Here is a 26,828-nt window from a genome sequence, read left to right on the forward strand (position 1 = left end):
TTTGCTTGTTTATTGGAGACCACTATTGATTAGAGAAGTAGACACATGTTTGGTAACAGATAGATTCATTCCATTAATGCTAAAAAGGAAATCATCCAAAAAGTGGAGAGCTTAGGAAAAATCTTGAATAGGTTGAGAATACCCCAAGGAGAGGTTGAAGAGAGAGCCTTGAGGCAGTTTCCAGACCACAGACCTTTAGATGAGTAAGGAGTCACTCAAAACCCTCTTCTCTATGTTATTTGAAATTTATCAATGGATTTAATGTGAATAAATCAACTCTACTCCTCTGGCCTAGATCATAAATAGAAAATCAAAGAACTAAAATCTGAGGGCTAAAAAGGACATAGAGAAAGCACAGAATTTGCCTCCCAGCATAGAATGGTATCTAAGTCTAACAAGGCACGTAATGAATATTCTTAAAGGTTACTGGTCGTCCACACTGTTCAAATGGATGTCCAACTACCTTTTACTAAAAGAAAGAACTCTTTCCCCTACTGCTATCAGTGGCAGAATCATTCTAACTAAAATATGTGTTAAACATCAGGCACCACCCATGCTCTCATAGATGTCTTTATACTTCACATTAGACAGTGTGACTTGGAATAGTGACTTTTAAATCACTTATTTGTGCACTGACAGGACAGGTATTTTAAAGCTCCTTTTTACCTTTACTTTTCTCCATGTCCACAAGCAGATGTAGCTGGAGTTGTTTTAAAACTTTTTCCTACTTTTCATTCTTCTCCCTCTACCTTAATCCTGGGCTCCTGATGTGGAGTTAAAAAAAAAAAATGTGGGATAACAGAATGAACCCTTGGCTCCTGAGCGTTGTCTGAGTAGAGGAGAAACAAGTAAGCAGTCTCGAGGTAATGCGGCAGGGGCTGTGATGGAGTTATGTGCAGCCCATCACTTATGAGCTCATTAATTATTATTGGAGAGTCAGGGCGAGTAGCGTGGAAGCGACTTGACCAAGAGGAAGGAGATGGGCATGAAGGAGTGGTGGTGTTCCCCAGAGGAAACAGCATAGCAAAGTTGTGAAGCTGTTAGATAGCATAGTCCACTCAGTGGTTAGCAATCAGCTTGTCATCATTGAAGCTGAGAGGGGGAAGCGCAAACAACTGGAAATAAGCCTGGAGGTCTTGGCATAGGTGAGGCCAGGCCATGGAGGGACTTCTATCATAAAGGAGAGGCTTTGGATATTACCATCAGCATGTTATTGAACTTAATCTTTCTGGATGCTCATTCTTTCCATGAGAGTAATGCAGACATTCACTAGCAGGAGGCCCAGAAGGGCTATAGGAGCTGCTATGGACAGAGCTGAAACCAGAGTGGTAGACCTACTGAGACAGGAACCCAGGAGGGAAAGAAAGACACTGTGATAACTCAGCCCAGAGATTTTTTTCTTCCTGTGGTGGATTCTGATGAATCATCTTGTTGCCCGGAACAGTCATCATCTCTAAAGTTTAAACATACAGGTCTATAGTTTAGATTTTGATAAAAAGATCCACTTTAATTCAGCTCAAAGATTGACTTGAATTTAGGAGGCAAAGTTGTTAGACAACCAGAAGACTTGCTGGCAGAGTTCTATTGTTATGCAAGGCAATGACCAATGCTTTTAATCCCAAACCATTCAAGAGAGGATATCTCCTTCGACCCTCTCTCAATCCAGGCGGCTGCCTCCTGCATGCCCCATACTGGGGATCAGGCTGCAACCCGGATGTGTGCTCTGACCTGGAATTGAACTGTGACCTCCTGGTTCATAAGTCGGTGCTCAACTGGGCACATTGCATTGCTGCTTTAATATACTGACAAGGGTCACAATAGCAGTGATCTGTCTGAACTGCCTTTCTTTGAAGCTAATCTGAGCTACACAGCAAGTTCCAACATTATTAGAAATTGTCTTGAGTTGCAAAGTCAAGCTCCCTTAATGATATGGTGTATTTGGATAGCATTTATTCCATTGCTAAGAATAAGAACATTGCAGCCTAAGTGCCCATCAGCAGATGAATGGATTAAAAAAACCCCGTGGTACATCTACACAATGGAATACTACACTGCTACAAAAAAAGAAAGAACTCTTAACATTCACAACAGCATGGATGGACCTGGAGAGCATTATGCTAAGTGAAATAAGTCAGTCAGAGAAAGATAAGTATCACATAATTTCACTCATTTGTGGAATATAATGAACAACATACACTGATGAATAAAAAAAGATCCAGAGACAGAGAAGCATCGAACAGACTGCCAAACCTCAGAGGGAAGGTGGGGAGGGGAGGTGGAGGGTGAGGGCAGGGGTGAGGGTGGAGGGGAGGGTAAGAAATCAATCAAAGGACTTGTACGCATGCATATAAGCATAACCAACGGACACAGACACTAGGGGCGGGGGTGAAGGCATGTGCTGGGGGGTGGGAGCCGCTGAGGGGAGGTCAATGGGGGGAAAAGAAGACACATGTAATACTTTAAACAATAAAGGATTTAAGTTTTTATAAAAAAGAATAAGAATGTTGAACATGCATTTCTGGGAGCTTATGTAGCAAAGGAGGGGGAGCCCGGGTGGTTGTCCTGGCAGCAGGAATGCTGAAAGCACAGGACACTGTGTCAGTTGGCTTTCATCTTGTCTTCATGTGCATCCCAGGGGCGTGTAAGAAGGAGGCTCTCTCTCTGGCTAAACAGGGACATGAAGAGTAAGAAGCAAGAGTACAATGTCAAGGCCATCTGCATCTTCCCCAAGATTTGCATTTTCCTAAATACAAAGATGTTGTGCCAGTCTGGCTTCAAGGCTGATAATAACAACAATATTGACTCCTTGCCCTAAAATGTAAATAAATAAAAATAAAAATTTTAAAGGAAATAAATAAATAAAAGAAGAAACCAAATTTCCAGCCTGAATCCCAGCTCCTCAGAATCCTACCCAGCCTCAGTTGTAGGCCTGGGTTTCTGCTTTAGCGCCCAATCTAATTTGCTGTTCTACATGTTGAGAGAGCATGTTTCTTCATCTTCCACTGTCCATAAATGTCTAAATCATGACTGGATAGGAATGAACTTTCAGGACAATGAACTAAGCCTGTGTAGCTAAAAATTTGTTGCCAATTAAGCCCATTTCCTAGTTCTTGCTTAAGTAGAGAAGTTATTACACAACTATACTCTTCCTCCATATGTACAAACCCCTTCCTGTGAATATCTTCCAAACCTCTTTAGGTCTCCAGAAATAATGAGCACATGTGACGTCTGAAAAGGGGAAAGGTCTGCTTTGGAAGGGAAGGTGCTCGAGGTCAAGAGCCAATTAGATAAGGCTCCATTTCACTTTTTACCATGTAAACAACAGGTCAATGAAATTATTTTAAGTTAAAATTCACCGTCTAAAACTTATTCTGTACAAAATTATTTTATTTGGGATCACATATTAGAGTTCCTAATAGGGATTTAAACTAATAATTCTGAGATGATTATTCTAGCACTGTAGTTTAAGAAATAAATCCCCTTAGCCATCTTTTAACATTGTGTTCTACGATACTTGATTTTTAAAGGGTAAGTTATTTTCTGTGTCATTGTTTGCTTTTTTAGACATAGGCTCAAAATAAAACTTCTTAATTTTTAAGATTGTGGTTAGTGCCATTAAAATTTACTCAGTGAGCTTCCAGGTTATTCTTTTTGTTAATATGACTTTTCACAAACTAAGTGGTCTGAAAATAACTAATTATATAGTGTGACAAAGGAGGTTTGCACATTTTCCACCCAAAAGTATTGTGCTAAAAGTACCGCTTTCATTTCATTTTTCACAATGTAAAAATTAAAGGCAGATTTTAGGACAAGTGACTGCCTCAACTTCATATAGTGTTCTTGTGTTTGGAGCTTTTATTGCCTATGACATAGGATGCATGTTCAGTAGGACAGTTCTGTTTAATTTGATACCTTGACATTCTAATGATTTCATCACAACATCTAGTTGTCCCAGATCTCTTTATGCTGTTTTCTGGGAGTGACAGAGTAAAAACCAACCATGCCTCTTTAACATGTTATCCTGCTTAACTACTCCTCTGCAATTACATCTGCATGAATAATACATCATAATAACTCAGATGCTGTAAAGTCACAAGATAGAAATTATGTGAGGTTGTGGCCAGGGATGTAGCTGATGTAACAAGAGAGGATGATATTAGAGGTTGAGAGAAAGAATCCCACTGAATGAAAACCACTGTAGAAGATAGCAGGTGATGTCTATCTTCTCATCTTTTTAAGATCAATGATTCATTGCAGAAAAGTAAATGAAAAGGGAAAATGTAAAACCAATTGTGTTACTACCCGTTTTCAAATAGATTAAAATGAAACAAACTGTTTCTGGAAGGGAAGATATTCATTGGTTTTTAGGCAGTAAAAGTACATATGACATCAAGGAAATTTATTTATTTCACATGTTAACCTGAAAAGAAAGATATTGAGGTTGTAATTCAACCTTATTGAAAGAGTTTTCTACAAGACTGGAAACAATCTTCTTGACTGGATGAACCTACAGCTGAAATTACAGCTACCCCCATAAACACCCCAACCTCTCTGTTCTGCTCCTTCCTTCTAATGGCTGGATTAAAGTGTTTTTCTCATGTGATCGTATGTCCCCCGGCCTCCTGACACACAAAATTGGCCAATTTAGAAACCGGATGATCATCAAAAGGCATTGTCCCTGAAGTGCTATTCTTACATGGCATACGTTGGCCAGTAATTGGTGCAAGGACCAGGTCCTTCTCCAAAAGGTTCGAATAGCCACTTTCAAAGTGATGAGGATCAGCCAATACCTGATGTTGATTTTAAATGTTTTGCTTGGTCGGACCAAGGCAGGAGAAACGAGAATTAGACTCCCCGTCTTCTCTGTATTACTCTCTTTTTCTCTGATGTTTTTTCTCGTTCCATTTTTCTTACACATTTTCTGTCTGTTTTCCACAAATATATGAGGCAAATAATAAATTTTCAGTAACCTGAAAGTTGGATTAAGTTCAAGAGAAGCCCCGAATATTAGAGTGGTTACAATACATGCTATAAATCTTTGCTTTCTGTCCTGCTCTCCTCGGCTTCTATTTCCTTCGCTTCCTCCCAGTCCCATTACTTCTCCTCTCATCTCCGGCCAGGCGTCCCCCTCCGCAAGGAGGAATGTAACAGATTGCTTGAGTGAAACATTTGCCATTCTCCAGGTCTTGTCTCATCACTCCCTTGCAGCCTTTCCCCAATGCTCCTGACAATGTGGAAGCGCTCCCCAGCCAATCACTTCCTGGCATTCTGCTGGTTCCATGGTGGGATCCGAGGAAGCCCGTCAGCCTCTGCCAGGCAGATAACCATCATTGCTTCTAATGTGTGCTTTGGCATTTCTCATCACTGCACGCATCTGTTGGGGAGATAAAAGGAGAGATTTACAAATAAATAATCAGCAGATGTATGAAGGCTGTTGCGGCAAAGTAGACTAAGAAGGAAGCCTATCCATATTTGGGGGGAACGGGGAAGAGTCGATAAACATGCTGGCTTTTGTCTGTCTAGGTCATTACTAACACCTGGAGGCTGTCTCAGTCCTTGGAGAAAAACCATGAAGAATATTTGGTAATGAACACATTTGGTTCACAGAGGGGGTTGTTTTGAGCCAGATTGGAAAACATTTTAAAATGGGATATTGCCTGCATAAAAGAGGCAGATATTTCAGCTTTGCTACATAACACGAGTTCTCTAGTGGATCCTTCTGCATAATAGATCCGTATGGTAAGTCTATGGAATATCACACTCTGATGTCAGAAACGCACACATATCCTTCGCCAAATGTTCGTATGTGCATTAGAGCAAATACAGAATTATATAATCACTTTCTCCTGGGCCCTTGTGTATTCGCTCTAGAGCCCCAGTTCTATTGGAAACTCGCTTAAAATCAGTGGGGTTTCCAAATACTAATGGAGAGTTTTTATAACTCTAGTTCTTTAACTATTGTTTGAAGTCTATCTCTTATTAATCTTTAGCATCCTCTTCCCCCCAATTTCCTACGTGGAAAATTTTGGGAACTTTTAGAATAAATGTTAAACTAATTTCCTAGTTGAGGCTTTTCTTTTACCTTATCTAAAATAAAGCTGATAGATATTATCAGTCTTCCTTCCTAAGACACATTTTATTGATGAATTAATATGTACTAGAAGCTAGCACATGTGGTAAAAGTTATGTTTTTGAAGAAAGGGAAAAGGGACAGATCATAATCCTCTAGGGAAGGAAACAAGAAATTGATGACCTAGTCCTGGCTTGACAACAAGAAAAACTTAATGTAGTGATTTCTCACCATGAACTCAGATTTCTAGAAAACTGTGCATAATAAGAGAATCTCTGCGGGTCAGTCTAAGTCATCAGGATATTGGGAGGTTGCATTAGGATGTCACTGTCTGACAGAGAGGAATTGGCTGGCTTGGTAAGAGATTAAACACTTAATACTTGAGAGTATTATATTATCCTAGGCCTCTCTCTATTACTTTCCACTTTCTCATATTGTCCACTTGGTTTTCCTTTCTACTCTGTCTTGGGTGAAAAATCTAGTGCTTTAAAATAATTTTAATGAAAAATTGTATCCTTTTTCTTTGTAAATGACATATTTTGATAGGCTAGGTTTTGTTAAATATAAAGCTTTCCTTTCTTTATGTTGGAATTAGAGGAAACCATTAACCTGGGTGCTGAATACTGTGTTCATAATAAAGCAAAATGACAGTGACTTTTGGTTAGAATTAAATGAATAGAAACACCAAAGAGTAGCACAGCATAATGTTGGTACCAGCATCAGACATGCAGGTTTCTTTGGTTTAACATTACCTACGCTCTTTTAGGACACAGTTACATGTCTTTATTGATTGCAAATCTTCTTTCATCTCTAGAGTGAGATGAAAAAGAAATTATATCTGTTTTTCTTCATTGTCTAAAAGCTATATGCATAATCTATATGATAAACATGTGGCTAGCAACTGGCACATAAATAATTCAGTAATGTTGAACAGGGGATACATTACAGAACACCGTTCCCCACATCCCACCTTGCTTTCCCCCCTTTCCACTTGCTGTACTCAATTTGAAATCTAGAGAACTTCTCGAGGTCTATTCTAACTCCAGATATACAAAACAAAGCAAAATGAAACAACACTCACGACCTCATTTTTGAAGTACTATATTCCCCCTTTAAAAGACAAGTTTGCCTCCACTTCTAATTGAATGATTTTGAAATTTAGATAAAGCTGAATTTAGAGAGGATTTCTCTCTTGTCACTTAGATCCTATAAGTAGAATTTCTATGAGTTATATTGTTTCAAGGGTTCATAAAAAATACACCAGCTATTGTACCAACTTAATGTTCCAAAGGAAACATTTGCCCTTGAGATTTTTCTAATATGCTGCTTTTGGATTCAATGAAAGAGTTTCTGTTCACATCTTTTGCTGTCTTGTAGGATTTTCTTTGTGGTCTGTCTTATGGCATTTTGAGGATGAGAAAAGAAATGAGAATCAATATTGTAATATCAATTTCTGTTGATCACCATCAGCCTTCTGTCCCTCCCCCTAACACATTCTCATCCACACACACAACCTTCTCCTTCTATGGCAGTAGTATATGATAATACATTTCTTCATAGCTCAAGCATAATGTTGCAGAAGAAAAAGAAAAAAAATGCCATTTCAGAACAACTATTCATTTGCATCCAAACTTTTCTTCAGTTCCTGATGCAAAGAATGCAAATTGTAACAATTCTATTTTCCCAACAGGCAATAGCTAATCACATTAGTGTTTTATGTGATAGATATGCCTATTCTGTCTGATAGAAATGACCTTTCAATTCTTAATTTGGACATATATTTTGAACAGTGAAAAGAAAGTATGAAAATATTCAGAAGTTTATAACATTGTAATATCGCATATGCATACAGCTTTTTCTCTGTATTGGTGAGAAGACACTAACAATAACACTCAGAGAACTTTATTATCCAATTTTGTGTGCATTCAATAGGATTATGAGTTTTTGATCATACAAATGCAAAAGAGATTTGGCAGGAACAAGAAGCAACATAGTTCTAGAATCACAATTTCCATTCTATTAATCTGAGATAGAACTACTATTTTCCCCCCCAAAATTGCTACACAGCTTGCATGATATGTTCAGCTTTCTCTGTTTATTCCTTGCACCACTAACCTCAGAATGTTGGTGGTTTACATAAATTCTCAATCCTATGAAATCTGGGGTGCTGAAAATCTTTGAATCCTATCCACACAATGAATGAGAAGGAGCCAATGAATTTTTCAGTTTTCTTTGTGGGTGGTCTCTGTTAGTCTTGGTTAGTGACCTGTGTAAGTTAGAAGCAATGAAGAAGACTCTAGAGACTTATTTAAGATGTGTAATTTTAATAGCTCATAAATTTACTAGAAATCTCTCTAATGTGACTTTAAAATCCTCTTTCTATATGAGAAACTCTCAAAATGAGGCGTCTCCATTACTTTAGCAAATAACCCACTTGAAAGGATCTATCCAATTTTTAATTCTTTCCACTTTAGTGCAGTGGATGGCAAGGCTCCAGGGTAGCAGCCATTCCAAAAGGTGAAGAGGGTCCAGAACTCTTCCTCAGAGGACATTTTCCTAGCTCTCCCATTGCCTCATCCAAACTATACACCTTGACACAAAATGCCCTGAACCATGACATCTGCATGAGCTTTCGATAATACCATCCACTATGTTCCAGTCACCTCATTTCCTTGTTGAGGAACTTGGCATCATCTCACAGTCCTCTTCTCTAGCACTACTCCTGCCATCACCAGGGACAACTTTGACCTCTTTGTGGATAAGGCACCTGACAAGTAACTTCAATGTTATATTTTTTAATTTCTTTATTGATTAAGATATTACATATGTGTCCTTATCTCCCCATTACCCCCTAGACCCCCCACTACCACTCATGCCCTCACGCCCCCTGGTGTCTGTGTCCATTGGTTAGGCTTATATGCATGTGTACAAGTCTTTGGTTGATCTCTCCCCTTTACCTCCACCCTCTCCTACCTTCCCTCTATGGTTTGATGGTCTGATCTATGCTTCTCTGTCTCTGGATCTGTTTTTGTTCATCAGTTTATGTTGTTCATTATATTTCATAAATGAGTGAGATCATATGATATTTATCTTTCTCTGATTGGCTTATTTTACTTAGCATAATGCTCTCCAGGTCCATCCATGCTGTTGCAAATGGTAATAATTCCTTCTTTTTTACAGCAGCATAGTATTCCATTATATAGATGTACCACAGTTTTTTAATCCACTCATCTGTTGATGGGCACTTAGGATGTTTCCAAATCTTAGCTATGGTGAATTGTGCCGCTTGAACATAGGGGTGTATATATCCTTCCTGATTGGTGTTTTTATTTTCTTGGCAAACGAAAGATAAACAACCCAATTAAAAAATGGGCAACAGACCTAAATAGATACTTCTTGAAAGAAGACAGAAGGAAGGCCAAAAGACATATAAAAACATGCTCAAAGTCACTAATTATCTGAGAGATGCAAATCAAAACGACAATGAGATACCATCTCACACCTGTCAGAATGGCTATCATCAACAAATCAACAGACAACAAGTGCTGGCAAGGATGCGGAGAAAAAGGAACCCTCATGTACTGCTGGTGGGAATGCAGACTGGTGCAGCCACTGTGGAGAACAGTATGGAGTTTCCTCAAAAAACTAAAAATGGAACTCCCATTTGACCCAGTGATCCCACTTCTAGGAATATGTCAATGTTATTTTTTAAACTTTTCCCCTTTTAGCACCCCTCTCCCATGGTTATAACTGGTCTTTGTCAGTACCCAGGACTCTTCTACCTTATAATCCCATCCCCTGACAACAACATAGCAATCTATGAGCACCCCAATTCCTTCCGTTTCTTATACCACCCAAAATTTCTTTTCTATTCCATTAATATACAGTTCTTGGAGCACCTGTCATTATCTCACTAACCTTAACCAAATTTTCAGGCAGAATGTGCAATATTGGATAAATATGCTTTTCTCTGCCACATCAGGTAATTGTCTACTAAGATGTTGCAATGACATAGGACTCAGCAACTTCTAAATTTCATGCTTGGTCATAGGTTCCTTTATAAATACTATGTCATATTTTAGGAAACTAAAAGTTAAGGGACCTTTGGATAAAGCTATATGATTTCTCAGTATGGAAGTGTAAATGGAACAGAGCCTAAAGGACATAGTTTTAATGTATGTAGTTGCTCAACAAATACTTTTTGGTTGATTCATTTAATAGAGTCATAAGAGCACAGGGAAGCCCGGCTGATGTGGCTCCGTGGTTGAACATCAACCTATGAACCAGGAGGTCAGGTCACATGTCCAGATTGCAAGCTTGATCCCCAGTATGGGATGTGCAGGAGGCGGCAGATCAGCGATTCCCTCTCATCACTGATGTTTCTATCTATCTCTCCTTCTCCTTTTCTCTCTGAAATCAATAAAAACAGATTTTAAAAAGATGCTGATGCCTGGGCCCCACTCAGGGGTTGTGATTTACAGGGCTGGAGAGTAGCCTGGAGATTAGCCTTAAAAAATACACACAGGGAAAAGAAAATTTAAAGAAAAACAAGGTGGTTTTCAATGTGGAGTGCCAAATGTCCTAGGGAAGTAAATGAAGATAAAGACCAAGAAGAAATAGTTTGGCATTCCCAGCTCTCTCAGTGGTAAACCTTGAGAAAGTAGGCTCAGGAGAATGAAGAGGCCTGAAATCAGTCCTAAGACACAAGAGAATCACAACAGGGAGAAATATGGTGGTGAATGGATGAAGAACTGGAAGAATCAGGAGGTATAAGAGAAGACTTGCCTTAAATTAGCTTTGTGGTTTGTATTAGTTGATGCAGACAAATGAAATCCCAATGGAACTAAAAAAAAAAAAAGTTACTTTTTCAGGCCGACCCTGCAGAGTATTGATCTCAGGGCAGCCTTCATTTACGTAGCCTTTCGGCTTGCCAGCTGGCATCTGATTGCTCAGGAAGCAGATGAAAGATTGTGTGGACTCACAGCCACTCCTAAATGAGTCAGACCAGAGTACCTCCAGCTCCCAGCCTATAGAATGCAAGGGTCAGTGGCCCTAACCTGCCTTCAAAAGAGTCTAGAAATTTTTGGTCAGCAAGTACAATATTGGTTAAATATGCTTTTCTCTGCCACATCAGTGTAGTAGGTCATATTGTCTACTGAGATCTTAAAACTAAAGCATACAAGTTGGACTTTACAACTTGTCTTGGACTGTTTTAGTTCGAACTGGAGACCTGGGAATGAGAAAGTTTCTCCAAGTTAGGTGCTGACACCACCATCTCTCTCCACTATAATACTGCCTTTCTCCCTTTGACAAATTACTAGTAAGACTAGACATGGTCATTTTGGGAGACTTTGAGTCACAAAATGTATGGTAACATTTGGCAGCTTTGCAGATGTATGATTTGGCATGGGATTGCCAGTTTGCTGACCTGGGTAGAGAGAGGCTAAAAGGTAGCATTCCACCAGGGATGAGAAAGACAGAAAATAATAAATGGATCAGCAATACTGGCTCCCTGAGGAGATTCTGGGATCAAAACCTCTAGGATTGAAGCCTTATACTTTCTTTATTATCTTTTGCAGGTTTGCCAAGCCTGTGTCCATTTTGTATCAATGTCAGCCTTCATTCAGCTAACCTGAGGGACAGAGCAAGAGCGGGTAGGGGAGGGCACGGCTGTGTCCCTCCTACTTCTTGTGAGTCAGCCAGTGGTCACTGGCACTGTTTTTTCAGTCTGGAGATGAAGCTCAGCATCCATATTTCTTTTCTTTACAATATGTACCACGGTTGCTGTTCCTCTCTCCCCAGGTCTCAGAACACCATCAACCATCCAGAACAAAGCCCTGGCAGTTGCAATAAAAAGGTTTTAAAACCTCAGAAAGGAAAGCCCGAGGATGTACCACCACAGTCAAGTCAAATTAGTATCACCCAGTGAAAAAAAGAAGGCTCTCCCTTCCATAAAAGACTCTACTCAGAAGCCTGCCTCTCGAGACATCCCAGATTTCCTGGGGCTCCGTGGGCTAGCGAGTTAGGCCCCATTTTAAGACAAATGATCTGGTATAATATGATGATCCATGGGCAAGCAGTCAGCAGAGAAAATGATGATAAGCTCTTGGAAAACAAAACACCAACTCCTCTAGGCGAAAAAGAAGAAAATGTGGATGGTCGTCATCTATAAATAACCTTATTGTTCATGAAAGATATTTCTCTCTCTCTCTCTCTCTCTCTCTCTCTCTCTCTCTCTCTCTCTCTCTCTCTCTCGTTTCCCACCTCCCTCCCTCCATTACCGTCCTGCCTTCCTTGACTTTGGAATCCTTTTAATGATTCTTATGTAGAAGCCCAACGTATAAACCAATAGTGTTGGGTAGTAGCAGGGGGCAGGGTGGTTGTGGGTGGAGCCATGTGACGCTGCTGGCCCGGGCCCTCCCTGCCCTCTGTCCTGCACATGGCCTATCACAAGCCCCTGCTGAGGCAGTGCTGGAGAACGCTAGGATTTCAGAGAGCACAGTGAGACCATCACTGGTCCAGGACAAAGGAATTAAAAGGCTGCAATAATACATTTTAAATTTTGTACTAAAAAAAAAAAAGGAAATTATGAGTTTTTATTTGCAATTCTAGATTTCTTTCTGTCCATGTTAAAAAATTTCCCATCTATTCCAAATCTCAGACTTCTAGGTTTCGGTGTGACCTTACCTTTCCCTACATTTCTGTCTTCCAGCTCCATTCTCCCCTTATTTTTTTCTGTGTCAAGATCTCATTCATATGCGTTCTCTGCCTGCAGTCTTGCCTTTTGCGTTTATTTGGGTAACTCCTACCTGTCTCAGCTCAGTCATTGGTTTAGAAAATTTCATCAAAATCTGAAATATAGCTTAGGCCTTATCTGTACTCTCAAAATGTACTTCTCCTTTAGAACTCTTTGTCATGATTTCAGTTATGTAATTAGTATGATTATCAGCCCCCTCTAAGCTCCATGCAGGCAAGTTTATATATCACTTTGTAACTAGCAACTAACAAAAGAGTTGAGGAATGATGGGAGTTAAATAAGTATTTATGAAATGAGTAAATGTCATAACCAGATGAGGCTTCCCATTGGCATCTCTTTAAGGTCAAATAAAAAGGTTGCATTTCTAATATGCTAGTATACTTTTTCAGTTTAAATCTCATGAACACTGGCTTATCAGTCCAACAATCTGATTTTTTGGGAGGCATAAATAATGGCTCAATGTATTTTTATGGTGTTTTAATTAAAGTGCTTTTCCCTTGTATAGTAGCATTTTATCTTCACATTAACCCTGTGAGGAATGTAAGTCAATTATCATTATTATCTTGTGCATGAGGAAATGAATAAATCAACTGAGAAGCTGTATCTTGCTTTAGCTTCTAAAGCTAATTAGTGACAGAATTGGAACAAGAACTAGCCCAGTGGTAATTGTTTTAAATATTACATATGTAAGGATATCCTAAGTTGGAGCCTAGTCTATGAGCAGTTCAAGAAACCAAACACATAATACCTTTAACTGAAGTTACTACCACTGACTCATGTTTTCACTGTAGGTTCTTGCTTATCAAACTGAGTGAAAAAATGCCTACTCCTCCAGAAGGTTTCTGGATATATAGCTAAATTGTCATTTATATGCATGTTTATGTATCCAGAAGTATATTATCCTCACATTACAAATCCAAATGTGGCTATGTAAAACTGGCTTTATGCTAAAGCATGTGACCAGGGGAGGCAAAATGGTGGTGGACTAGAAGGTTGTGTCCTGAGCCTTGTCCTGGAGCAGACAGAACGAGCAACTAAATCGAATAACATCCACCCCGAATTAGTTAAGTAGACACAGCTGGTGAGACAATTCACAGCCAGGAAGGGCAGAGGACATTGGAGAAGAGTAAAATCAGGGATCTGGGCTGGGGAGAACTACAAGACCTCCGAGCCCAGAGGGTCAGAGGGAAACCACATGGCACTGAGGCCGGTCCCTTGGGACAGGCACAGTGTCTTACTGTGGAAAGGAGCAATCGATAGATTCAATGCACTCCCCATTAAAATACCAACAGCATATTTCACAGACCTAGAACGAACTCTCCAAAAATTCATCTGGAATAAAAAAAGACCCTGAACAGCTGCAGCAATCCTGAGAAAGAAGAACAAAGTAGGTGGGATCTCAATACCAGATATCAAGCTGTATTACAAAGCCACTGTTCTCAAAACTGCCTGGTACTGGCACAAGAACAGACATATAGACTAATAAAATAGAATAGAGAACCCAGAAATGGACCCAAATGAATTAATATTTGACAAAGGAGGCAAGAAAATATGATGGAATCAAGACAGTATCTTCAATAAATGGTGTTGGGAAAATTGGACAGATACATGCCAAAAAATGAAACTAGACCACCAACTTACACCACACACACAAATAAACTCAAAATGGATAAAGGACTTAAACATAAGATGGGAAACCATACAAATACTAGAGGAATCCACAGGCAGCAAAGTCTCAGACTTGTGCTGAAGCAGTTTCTTCACTGATACAACTCCTAGGCTAGGGCAATGGAAACTAAAGAGAAAATAAACAAATGGGACTATATCAAAATAAAAAGCTTTTGCACAACAAAAGAAACCATCAACAAAACAACAAGAAAGACCACGGCATGGGAGAACATATTTGCCAATGTTATCACCAATAAGGGTTTAATCTCCAACATTTACAGGGAACTCATACAACTTAACAAAATGAAGATAAATAACCCAATCAAAAAATGGGCAACGTACCTAAATAGACACTTTTCAAAAGAGGACATAAGGAAGGCCAAGAGACATATGAAAACATGCTCAAAGTCACTAATCATCTGAGAGATGCAAATCAAAATGACAATGTGGTACCATCTCACACCTGTCAGAATGGCTGTCATCAACAAATCAACAAATGACAAGTGCTGGTGAAGAAGTGGAGAAAAAGGAACCCTCTTGCACTGCTGGTGGGAATGCAGACTGGTGCAGCCACTGTGGAGAACAGTATGGAGTTTCCTCAAAAAACTAAAAATGAACTCCCATTTGACCAAGTGATCCCACTTCTAGGAATATATCCCAAGAAACTAGAAACACCAATCAGAAAGGATATATGCACCCCTACATTCATAGCGGCACAATTCACCACAGCTAAGACTTGGAAACATCCTAAGTGCCCATCAACAGATGAGTGGATTAAAAAACTGTGGTAATCTATATAATGGAATACTATGCTGCTGTAAAAAAGAAGGAATTATTACCATTTGCAACAGCATGGATGGACCTGGAGAGCATTATGCTAAGTGAAATAAGCCAGTCAGAGAAAGATAAATATCACATGATCTCACTCATTTATGGAATATAATGAACAACATAAACTGATGAACAAAAATAGATCCAGAGACTGAGAAACATCGATCAGACTGTCAAACCTCAGAAGGAAGGTAGGGGAAGGTGGGGGTAAGGGGGTGAGATCAACCAAAGACTTGTATGCATGAATATAAACCTAACCAATGGACACAGACAACGGGTGGTTAGAGCATGAGTGGGTGGGTGGGGTGGGGTCCAATAGGGTGATAAGGACACATATGTAATACCTCAATCAAAAAATAAAGCATGTGACCATATCAATTAGGAAATATTATTGTTTTAATATATATTTTTATTGATTTCAGAGAGGAAGGGAGAGAAGAGAGAGAAACAGCAACTATGAGAAAAAAATTGATTGTCTGCCTCCTGCATGCTCCACACTGGGGATTGAGCCTTCAACCTGGAAATGTGTCTTGACCGAACTGTGATCTCCTAGTTCATAGGTCCATGCTTAACCACTGAGCCATGCAGGCCAGTCTGAGACATCTTATTAAAAAGCGGCCTCCTAAATACTTGGGCAGAAATAAGTTGAAGTGCCTCCTATGAACCTGCTCTGGTAAATGCAAGTTCAGTAGCCAAAAGTGAACTTTAAAAAGTGAAAAATATTCAGAGGAAGCCTTGTTAAAGGAATTAGTAATGGGATATGGGAACATGTTATCTTCAATTTGTGGGCATGAATCCAGGCTCATTTATTAGTAACCCCAAATCGGTTGCATTTGGGAATTTTAGAAGCTCTGGAGGAATAATTTAGGATGGAATGCCTCCTTTTAATGAACTGACATTTTTATTTTTGAAAACAACATTTTCCATATGCATGTGATTCCTTTTACTTATTGTTGAGCAGATACTTCTCATGACTTACTCTTCTGACATTGTTTCATGCTAAAGATAATCTGTTCACAATACATTGAAATTCCACTTTAGGACTATTTGCCTCTGAAAATATTTTCATAATTAAAGCAAATCCTTTCTGAATCCCACCCAAGAGAATTTGATTTTTTGAGACAGTAATTACTTATAGCTCCACATAGTCTTATTTCAACAAGGTTCCAAGTCTTGTGACTCCAAAGACAGTGTCACAAGAAAGTAAAATTGAGTTCTCATAATATTTGGAAAAACTGTAGCTGACACATCAAGATATAGATCATTTTGAGCTCCCTCATACCACCAGACCACTCTCCCAAATATTTACTGTTAGGAAGATAAATGGTGCATTTGGCCCAAGGAAAGGTCAGAAAGAGAATCAGGAGAAAAAAAAAAAAAAGGCAAGGCCAAGGACAAGGCCAAGGAAAGAGTCTTTGGCATTGGCCTTGCCCTTGCCATCTTCAACACATCATCTCTGTTTTAGTTGGACGGCCTTGAGGGGTCCTTACAATATTGATAGCTCTGGGCCAAGTACAGAAGGAAATGAGTCAAAATTGTGTGATGTAATACATTAGAGAAGTAATATGTTTTTTTCCAGGCATAGCTGATTCTGAAAAATTACCATTGTAATTGGTGGTTTTATAGATAATGTCAAAGAATAGACGAAGGCCCCAGAGGCTCAACTTTATCGATCCCTAGAAACATCTAGATTAAGTTTAAGGCATGCTCGTGGAATTTGGAGGCATTTGTAATGCCTTAAATGCCACTCCCTCTGTTGCACCTGTTCACTGGTGAAATAGAGGACTTCACTAGAAAAACAAGCACCTTCCATGAGCACTCAATTTAGTTGTTTGAAAAAGTAATTGGAGAAAAACAAAGAGATTCTTGTTCAGTCAGAAATTCAGAAGAAACTCTTGCCAACTTTATGAGTGATGAGAGTTCCACTTTCCATGTCGAAATTGCTGGCCCTATTGCTGATATCCATAAATTAAGCCGCTGCTTTTTTTTTTTCTTTTCGCAATTAAGCACACAGTACTCACAATGCACAATAGGTCCCTTAGAAGTGTGTCTAATCTGTCTACTCCCATTTAAAAAAATACTGGATACAGGATTATAAACAAAGAGTCAGTTACAGTACATCTGTACAAAGCTGCAGAGCAGAGTTCCAGGAGGATTTACATTGGGAAAATCCCCAAAGCAATAAGAGACAAGCACAAACGTGTCCACGTTCCAAATAGTGAGGCAAAGCCTGCTCCCAAGCCAGCATGCTGATTCAAAGGATTGGAAAGCTTGCGTGTAATAAAACATAGTTCAAATAGCTGTGTTCATGATACCAGGGGTTGCTTATAATGATTGTTTCAACGAGGAGGAGGGACTACATAAAATTATTTTCTAATGCAATCTGCTAATTTAAAACTTCCACATTCTTGCTATAAGGGTGTCATGATTCGAAGACCATATCAACCAGCTTTAGTGGAGTCTCAGAAATGACCTTTAACCAAAGCTGTGAGACTCTGGCTTCTTTATTTATGATAATGATAGACCTTAATCACCATAATGTTCCTTTAAATGTTAGGGTAGCAAGCACCATCAATATCTTTGTTCAGGTCTAACTACTCATTTAGCAAAGAAGTTTACTGCAGTCAGAGTCACGCAGGCTGGGAGTGACAGCTCTCTCCGGTTCACCTTCACCTCAGCATGACAGAACAGGCAGCACCCGGGAGCGTTCATTGGTGGATGAGGCTGGGCTGTGTTTAGAAGTAACACCTGTGTTTACCTGTGCTTACAGGTGCCAGGTACCCCTTTGTCAAAAATAGCAAGCTTCCAGCAATATGCAGGTCATTTCTGAGGAGGGCTTATGGTATGTTTTGTTTTCCAAAGAATCCCTTCCCCTCGCCCCCCTCCAGCTTTCTAAATTTAGTTAGATTTGAAAAGAATTAGAAATGTTCAGAATCAATCATTCTAGGGCTGAGTCTCTAAACCTCAGTGATAGAAGTAACAATTTAAAAATGATAGCCCTCTCAATTATTACAGAAAGAGATCCCTTTCTCCTTTATCTTGGTTTTCTTACTTAGTTTCCCACCCCCCGCCCCTAAGGGATCACATACATGTTTTTGGAGGCATAACAGCTCTAACCCATCCCGAGCAGACACAGTGAAATGCGTTACTATTGTGGTTGCAGTACAGGATTTACTTTGGACCTTGAGCTCATTAGGGAAATATTTGACATCTCAACTCCAATTATTTAGTAGTCACCAGGCTGCAAAGGCCACACATAGCTGCCTGCAATGGGTTATAATTGGAGGGGATCAGAGGAACGATAGCAGAGAACTGCATTTCTCTTGGTCTCCAAAGACAACAGTACCTCGGGTCATGGTTCCTTTCCAAAGTACACTGAAAGGCTGGGAAACAATAGGAGTCCTTTCAGATTCCCCAGATCGGAAATACTATAAAATCAGCTCAGCAACGTCTCATAGACCACATTTGTCTATTCTTTCTTTAAAAAAACAACAACTTCGTGCATAAAGCATTTTTATTTTTCCCATGAAATATTCAGTTATTGAGCAGCTATCTGGCTCTTCCTCTTCTTTGTTCTCTATCTCTTCCTTGTCCACAATCCAGTCTTGGTTCTGAGTCTGCCAAAGAGTTTCATTGCCAAGGGCAGATATGTTCCCAAGAATTTTGTTTATGAAAAGAAACCATTCGTTCACGTATAATATTTCTTTAAAATTAGTTTTTTCTTCTAGTCTTCTGTTGCTGAACTATTATTATTAATGTATCAGCTTTCTTTATCTTCCCGAAGGTTTTATTTTATCAATACCTTCTTCACTTTCAAGGAGGAATTCTCATGGTTTCCATGGGTTTTGTGAAGAGGATAATGCTGATTTGCAAATGATTATAAATACAGATTCTAAAAAAAATTTAAAAAGCTTGTTCATGCTATATGATTCCAACTGTATGACATTCTGGAAAAGGCAATACTATGGGGACAATGAAAAGCTCAGTGGTTGCCAGGCGTAAAGGAGGAGGAGGAGAGATAAATAGCCAGAGCATAGAAGATTTTTTAGGGCAGTAAAAATATTCTGTCTGATATTCTAACGATGGATATATGTCAATGTACATTTGTCCAAACCCATTAAATGTGCATCAACAAGAGGGAACCCTTAAGTAAACAGTGGACTTTGGGTGATTATAATGTCAGTTCATCTTTGGTAAAAAATATACCATTCTGGTGAATGATGTTGACCATGGGGGGAGGCTACATGTGTGGAGGCAGGGGATAGATAGGAATCTCTGTACTCTACTTTCCATTTTATTGTAACCTAAAACTGCTCTAAAAATTATCTGTAAAAGAAAACTTATTTACTACTAGCATTTTGTTGTATTTCTTCCTATCCTTCTATATTTTTTTCTCCCAACACACATGCATTTTCTTTTCCTTATAAAGTTATAGTTTAAGAAATGTCCTTTTTATAAAGGAAAGCATAGTAGATTCACGTAATTACTACTCCACTTCAACAGTTACCCCCCTTTGACAAGTCTTTTCTCATCTCCTTCTTAACCTTGTATTACAATGGAGTAGCTGTAACTCTATTTACATAGCTCTCCCCTTATTGTTGGAGTTTAGGTTATTTATCATTTCAAATATTAGGACAAATCCTGTGATAAACCAATTTTTATGTGTTTTGTCCCTCATATATAGGTTTATTTCTTTGAGTTCAAGGCTGTTTTCATACATTTGACACATATTATAGCTAAACTAATTTCCAAAAGCCTTGATCAATGTATGCCCTCAACCATAATTTTATTTTGCATAATTTAAAAGTTGCAAGTTAAATATGTGTGTGTGTTGTTTTTTTTTTTTTTTGGGGGGGGGGTATTTGATTTTTCTTTTATTAAAAATACCCTAAACAATTTTGAACAATTTTTAATCTAGTTGTGCTTCCTCATTTTGTGAATTGTGAGCTGTCCTTGCCCTTTATTTTTTTGGGTTTTCAGTATTTTTCAAGTTTTTAATATGAGATCTCTAGATAATAAGGATATTAACTATTTGAGAGAAGTAAATCTTAAGGGCCGAAACACTATGCTTTTTTAAAGTGAAAAGTTAATGTTAAAACATTTTAGCCCTAACCGGTTTGGCTCGGTGGATAGAGTGTCGGCCTGCAGACTGAAAGGTCCCAGGTTCGATTCTAGTCAAGGACATGTACCTTGGTTGCAGGTTCATCCCCAGTGGGAGGTGTGCAGGAGGCAGCTGATCGATGTTTCTCTCGCATCGATGTTTCTAACTCTCTATTCCTCTCCCTCCCTCTCTGTATTAAATCAATAAAATTAAAAAAAAAAAACATTTTAAATTTGTAGACACTCGGCTTGTAATGGGTTGAACAGACCTGGGTGCACACTGTGGGTGATTTCATGGCCTCAGCAATGTTGTTAGAAGGAACAGCCCAGGATCATTGCTAACCCTGTTATTTTTTGACACTAGAATGCAGAGATATGTGACTATCTGGACAAACATAGAGAAAACTGTGGAACTATTGGGAAGTGTAATCCTCCCAAGCATGGAATTGTTATTAAAACACATTTTAAAATAATGCATATCCCAAATAACTATCCTCTAGTTTTTCATACTCTATTTAAGTATAGGGTAGACAAAGAGGAGTTTTCAGAGGAGAGCCTGTGATAGGTGGTTTGTGATTCCAGGAGCTGTTTCAGTATAAGCTCTGCTATTATGCCTGGCACCAGCCTGGGACCTGCCTTTGATATTTAGGTGATTGTTTACTCACAAATATGCAATTATTGTTTATAAATGAAAAATGTACCATTAGCTGCCACTTCCGCTACATTTACCCCCGGACAGAAAAAAAAGTAACAGAGAATAGAACTTGAAAGAAAAGGTGACAGGAAATGTCCTTTGAAGAGCCATGTATAGAAGGCATCATGAGAAATAGCCCCGACAATCTGCAAAGTCTAGGGTCATTAGGGGGAGGCGGGGCTCTGCTGAGGACGAGCTGTTCTCTACACTGTAGGATGTGGAAATACGTGTGTGATTACCGTGCTGTGTGCATTAATACATTCAATAGCCGATCCCATTATCCTGAGACAAACCTGGCAGAATAAATTCTGATGTATATTTTAGGAATAACAAACTTATGAACTCTCTTAACCTTTCCCTTCTCCATCTCCTAGTATTGAACTTACCTGTTTTTGTTCTGGGTGATCTAGTTCTTCAAGGACCAGCTAGGTGATTACAATTAGTTAAACATTGATGTAGAATATTAGTGGTATATAATTATTTAATGTGATTCACCCACAGCCTCACCCAATAACATAGTAGTTTTAATGCGAGTCTTTGATGCCTCAACTCAAGAACATAACTTAAGTGGAAATTTAAAGGCTTGCGAAATGCTGGTGATGAGTGTAGTGATGATGGCAGTGTGGCCAGAAATTTGAAAGAGGGTTTATTTCAGTCTTTCAGTTTTTTTTTACAACGGAGACTGCCTACTTTTATCTATTTAGCAATGATTTATTTAATATGTACATATTTATATTTGAACTTTATCAGAATTACATATATATGTAAATTATGTAGGACTTATGCTAAAAATGTCTGTACAAAAATTTGATTTCAACTTACTTTTACTACAGTACACATAATTTTAAAAAGATACTGTTAATTCACATTAACATAAAAATATTTATTCTCACTTCAATTGTAAGGCTGGTTCTCTATATCATGGAAAAGTAGATTTTTATTGAAGTAGGGGAGGGGGGATTGGTTATTCTACCAATACCTAACAGTATAAGCTAGACATGTTCCTTAACTTCTCCAAGCTTCAGGTTACTTATCTGCAAAAAAGAAAAAGCATTAATAGTACCTATCATAGAAGATTGTTTTTAGAATTAATCAAGACAGTATATGTTATTAAACTACATACATTTTAATAGGCTGCTGCTGACATAAATGATGATAGAACTGCAATATGAGAATTGCAATAAAAAAAAAGAATTTGGACATTCTGACACATTGAGTTCTTTTCACTATTTGTTTGCCAGAAATAGTTTTGCTTTGCTAAAGGTGATATAAAAAAAAAACAACTATACGGCTAGCTTTGTTAAATATCCTTGGTTGATGACCACTAAAAGATATATTTACTTAGTTCAACAGAATGAAGGCGTAGTTTTTTAGAGGGTTGCATTTCTTTTAATGTGTTCATTGGATCACTGTGAGTTTCTCCTAGTATCTGCCTGTCAGAAGAACAGACTTAGCAGATTCCAGGGGCAGCTGTGAAGACGAAAGCTGTCAATAACTTGCCATTAAGTTCTGAGCTTCAGTCTAGCATGGAGAATGTGTTAGTCTCTGTGATGGATGATCCCTCCCAAATGCTGCATTTCAAATGGCTTTCTGTTGTGAACAGTTAATCTTACTGAGGTCAAACAGAGACATGCTCAGAATTAACACAAAATTATACTTTTTTATACTCTTATCGAAGGAGGTATTTGTATAAAACAGTCTTTGTTCATTTTGCAGGAAAATTAAAAAACCTGTTAACATGATTTTACATGAGGGCTCTCCGCCAGATGAGTGAATCCATTTTGAGAACAGAATATTTCATTACAAACCCTTGAAATAATGCCCAAAGAAGAGAAATGGAATATTCCACTTTACTTGATTATTGTAGGCGAGGGTCTTCCTTGATTGTTTTGGTTAATTGTTTGCTATTAAAATAACCTCTGCAAAGATGTTGACGTTTCAGGGAGATGAATTTGCAGTGGTGGTTTATTCCTCTCAGAGGATTGTGGAGCTTTTCTGTCATGGCTATTGTTTTAACGAGGGTGAAGCTTTTCAGATACTAGATGAGTTGCTGTGGTCTGGATTCTCTTCATCAGGACCTTTGTCATTTGATTGGAATGAGTTCATCTCTCAGGTCCTTTAGAATTTAATTGGTAGAAGGCTGGGTGAAGCTTGGTAGTGAATGTCCTTCATAGGTAATTCTTAAGAACCATCTAGAGGTCAGCTATGTCTCTATAGCATGCAGTGAAACTAAGGATCTTCTAGATAACATTTGCCTACAGTCATTAGATGGAAAGATAGGACTTACTAGAGATGATCCCACAACTCTTGATATTTAATAATGGGTGGAAAAATATAACTGTCAAAAACTGGGGGTTTGGACTCAACAGGTTGTGGTGCAAATCTTGTCTCTATCACTCAGTCACTAAATGGCCTTTGGCAAATGGTTTACTCTTCTCCATCTCTGTTTTCATGACTTCAAAATAGAAATAATAATGACTACCTCTGAGTGTTTTTAGAATTAAATAAGTTCACATAGGTAAAGTATCTTGTGAAATCCTGAAGTTTCTCTACGTATTTATTTCCCTCGGTAAACTTTTCCCCTCATTTAATAATACTCTTCCCTTTCTCCACTATTATGGACTGTAAGAAAGAGTGCTCTTTGGGTTATAATAGAGAATATTTCTCAGATTTTTCTCCCACAGAGAACAAAGAATTTCACAAAAGGACCTCTATTCTTGGGCCATCATTATCCTCAGTGTCTGACTGACGTGGAGCAAATGCATGGCCACATTTGAATGCCCCTCTATTTTCTGCAGCAGCAGTCAAGGTCAGAATGATACCATTGGCCATCAAAAAGTGTAATGTGTTGGATCTTGAAAGGCTTTAACTAGAAATTCTTCCCTCTCTCATATGCACCACCCTAAAGGCCAGTCTCAAAGCTTTTTAGTTTCTCTTCGCACTTTTATTTTTGGTCCCATACACTCTGAGTGTGCCTTGCCTTGAACTATCTGAGGTTCATTGTTTACTTTCTTCTTTGGAGTGTATTTCTAGCAGGTTATTCTTAGTGGCCTTTTCTTCAACTTCTCAGAGTCCTTCAGACTTTTAAGATAATGGTAAATTAAAAGTTAATGTATTATTATTTGTGGCTTGCTGCAATTCCATCTTAGTTTATGAGATGGCTTAGCCCAGAAGTGCCAAAGCTTTCAAACTTCTGACTCTGAGGCTGCCACAATACTTCAAATGTCTCTCAGACTGTACAAAGGCTCCTGAATAAGCCAGCAGAATGATTTTTCTACCGTTACAGAGTCTGAAACACAAAGTTTTAACCCCTGAAAAGTTGTCCAGGGGATTCACAGGCAAATGGTAATAGTTGAACTTTCCCAGCATGATGGTGCCATTTGACTACGGATGGCTGTTCCTAGTTCACTTACATACCCCCTCATATTTTTTCATCTTAGTAAACTTCAACTTCTTTAACTTTCTTAAAAAGGAATGAATGTTCCTTTTAAAATAGTTAACTCTAGCTACGTGTGACACTGAAGAATAACCAATAAAAAATAAAAAAATAAATGATTACTTTCCCTCCAGGATATATGTAGTAGCCAAACCATCTGTGTTAAAGAGACATCTAGCTTTTTTCCAACTTACCGGCACGATGGCTCCCGCAAAGAAGGGTGGCGAGAAGAAGAAGGGCCGCTCCGCCATCAACGAGGTGGTGACCAGGGAGCACACCATCAACATCCATGGTGCATCCACTACGTGGGTTTCAAGAAGCGTGCCCCTCGGGCACTCAAGGAGACCTGGAAATTTGCCATGAAGGAGATGGGGACTCCAGGCGTGCGCATCGACACCAGGCTCAACAAAGCTGTCTGGGCCAAAGGAATAAGGAATGCCCCACATCGTACCCGGGTACGTTTGTCCAGAAAACGTAATGAGGATGAAGATTCACCAAACAAGCTGAATACATTGGTCACCTATGTGCCTGTCACCGCTTTGAAAAATCTACAGACCATTAATGTGGATGAGAACTAATGCTGATGGTCGAATAAAGTTATACAACTAGAGAGAGAGAGAGAGAGAGAGAGAGAGAGAGAGAGAGAGAGAGAGAGAGAAATCTAAACTCAGTACGGTATGATAGGACTCTAGGTACAGGTGTACCTTGGAGATATTGTGGGTTTGATTCCAGACCATGGCAGTAAGGTAAGTCATAATCTTTTTGCTGGTGGAGGGCCTCCCCTTCAATTTGTAAACAATGCACCATCTGTGAAGTGTGATAAAGCAAAGCATGATAAAAAGGCAGACAGGTCAGAAACAGTATAGCTCAACCTTAAATTATTCAGTTGTTAAAAATTATTTAAAAGTTAAATTAATGCCTTTAACCATGCTACATCTTGACTCAGTTTCTTGGATGGTGAATACTTATTACTGATCAATTACATCTTAGTCTCAATTTTTAAAACTTGTGCTCAAAATTCTGTTGATGGATGTATCCTGGGATGTTATAGATTGACAGTAGGGACAATGAAATCCCAAATGCTCAGTTGCCACAGTGGTCTTGGCAAGGCAGGAACTGTGTGCATGGCCATACCCTGAAGCACGCCTTTTGCATGTGAGATGGCTATTTTGATTTCATTGTTTGGACTGTCAGGCTGAAACTTTAATCATGAGTACCAGGAAGAGTTTCAGAGGTACTTTGTAAAATCCTTAGTAACTGTTACATAAAGTACATCTCTGGGTTCAATGCAGTGCATTTTACTAAAGAATCTACATCCACAACATTAAATATTTCACAACAAAGCAGTGCAGATTATGAATAAATCAATTTTATGTCATAACATTTTACATTACAAAGAGTTACTCCAACCTGGAATACTGTAAGCATACTTGTATTGTAGGGCTTTCAATTCTAATGGAAGATGGTTCAAATATTATAAATAATTAATTTTATGTACTACAAAATAGCTTAAGATTTTTTCATGTTACAAACAAAGAGAAAAATGTTAGAAGAGAATTTGTTGTGATTGTGAAAGAGGTTGAGAGATTGGAATTAAAACAAAACTGTCTTAACTGTAACTTATCTATTTGTGATGTGTGCAAAGTATAAAAAGTTGTCAGAAATGGAACCATTTTAAAATGGAGTCAAGGAAGCCATTCCAAAGGAATTGCATTACATGTCCTATGCCTTGAACATGGGAAAAATAACCTTTGAACTGGGCCAAACCAACATTTTCTTATAAGCAACCATGTGTAAAGCTAACAGGCAAGCAGGTCTCCTGATCACAAGGACTGACAGTTAAGGACATTTTTAAAAATCAGTAACCAGCCATGCATCACTAAAGAATAACTTAGCTTGTTCACACCAAAAAATATTTTTTTCTCTTATTCATGTAATAGTTTCCCTTCTCTTTCTCATAAAAACTGCTTTAGGTTTCTGCCGGAGTCTATGCCTCTAAATTGCAATTTTTTTAAATCTCAAATAAACACTTGCCTCTCACTTTGACTTTTTATTTTTAGGTTAAAGGCAACTGTGACAAATTCCTTGCTCTCCTCTAGAACTGGCTTCTTTCCTCCTACTTGATTTCCAAATCTAGACCAAAATGTTCTAATGAAGCTTCTTTTTATATTATACTAGATGCCCGGTGCACAAAATTCATGCACTGGGTGGGGGCGGGGCGTGTCCCTCAGCCCAACCTGCACCCTCTCCAATCAGGACCCCAGTGGGATTG

General features: G+C 38.7%; 1 pseudogene; it reads left to right on the forward strand.

The window, feature by feature from the left end:
- The first annotated feature begins 24,751 nt into the window (after positions 1 to 24,751).
- Positions 24,752 to 25,134, forward strand: LOC118677422 (annotated as a pseudogene).
- The last annotated feature ends 1,694 nt before the right edge of the window (positions 25,135 to 26,828 follow it).

This window comes from Myotis myotis, unplaced genomic scaffold, assembly GCF_014108235.1.
Source record: "Myotis myotis isolate mMyoMyo1 unplaced genomic scaffold, mMyoMyo1.p scaffold_m19_p_2, whole genome shotgun sequence".
Lineage (NCBI taxonomy): Eukaryota > Metazoa > Chordata > Mammalia > Chiroptera > Vespertilionidae > Myotis > Myotis myotis.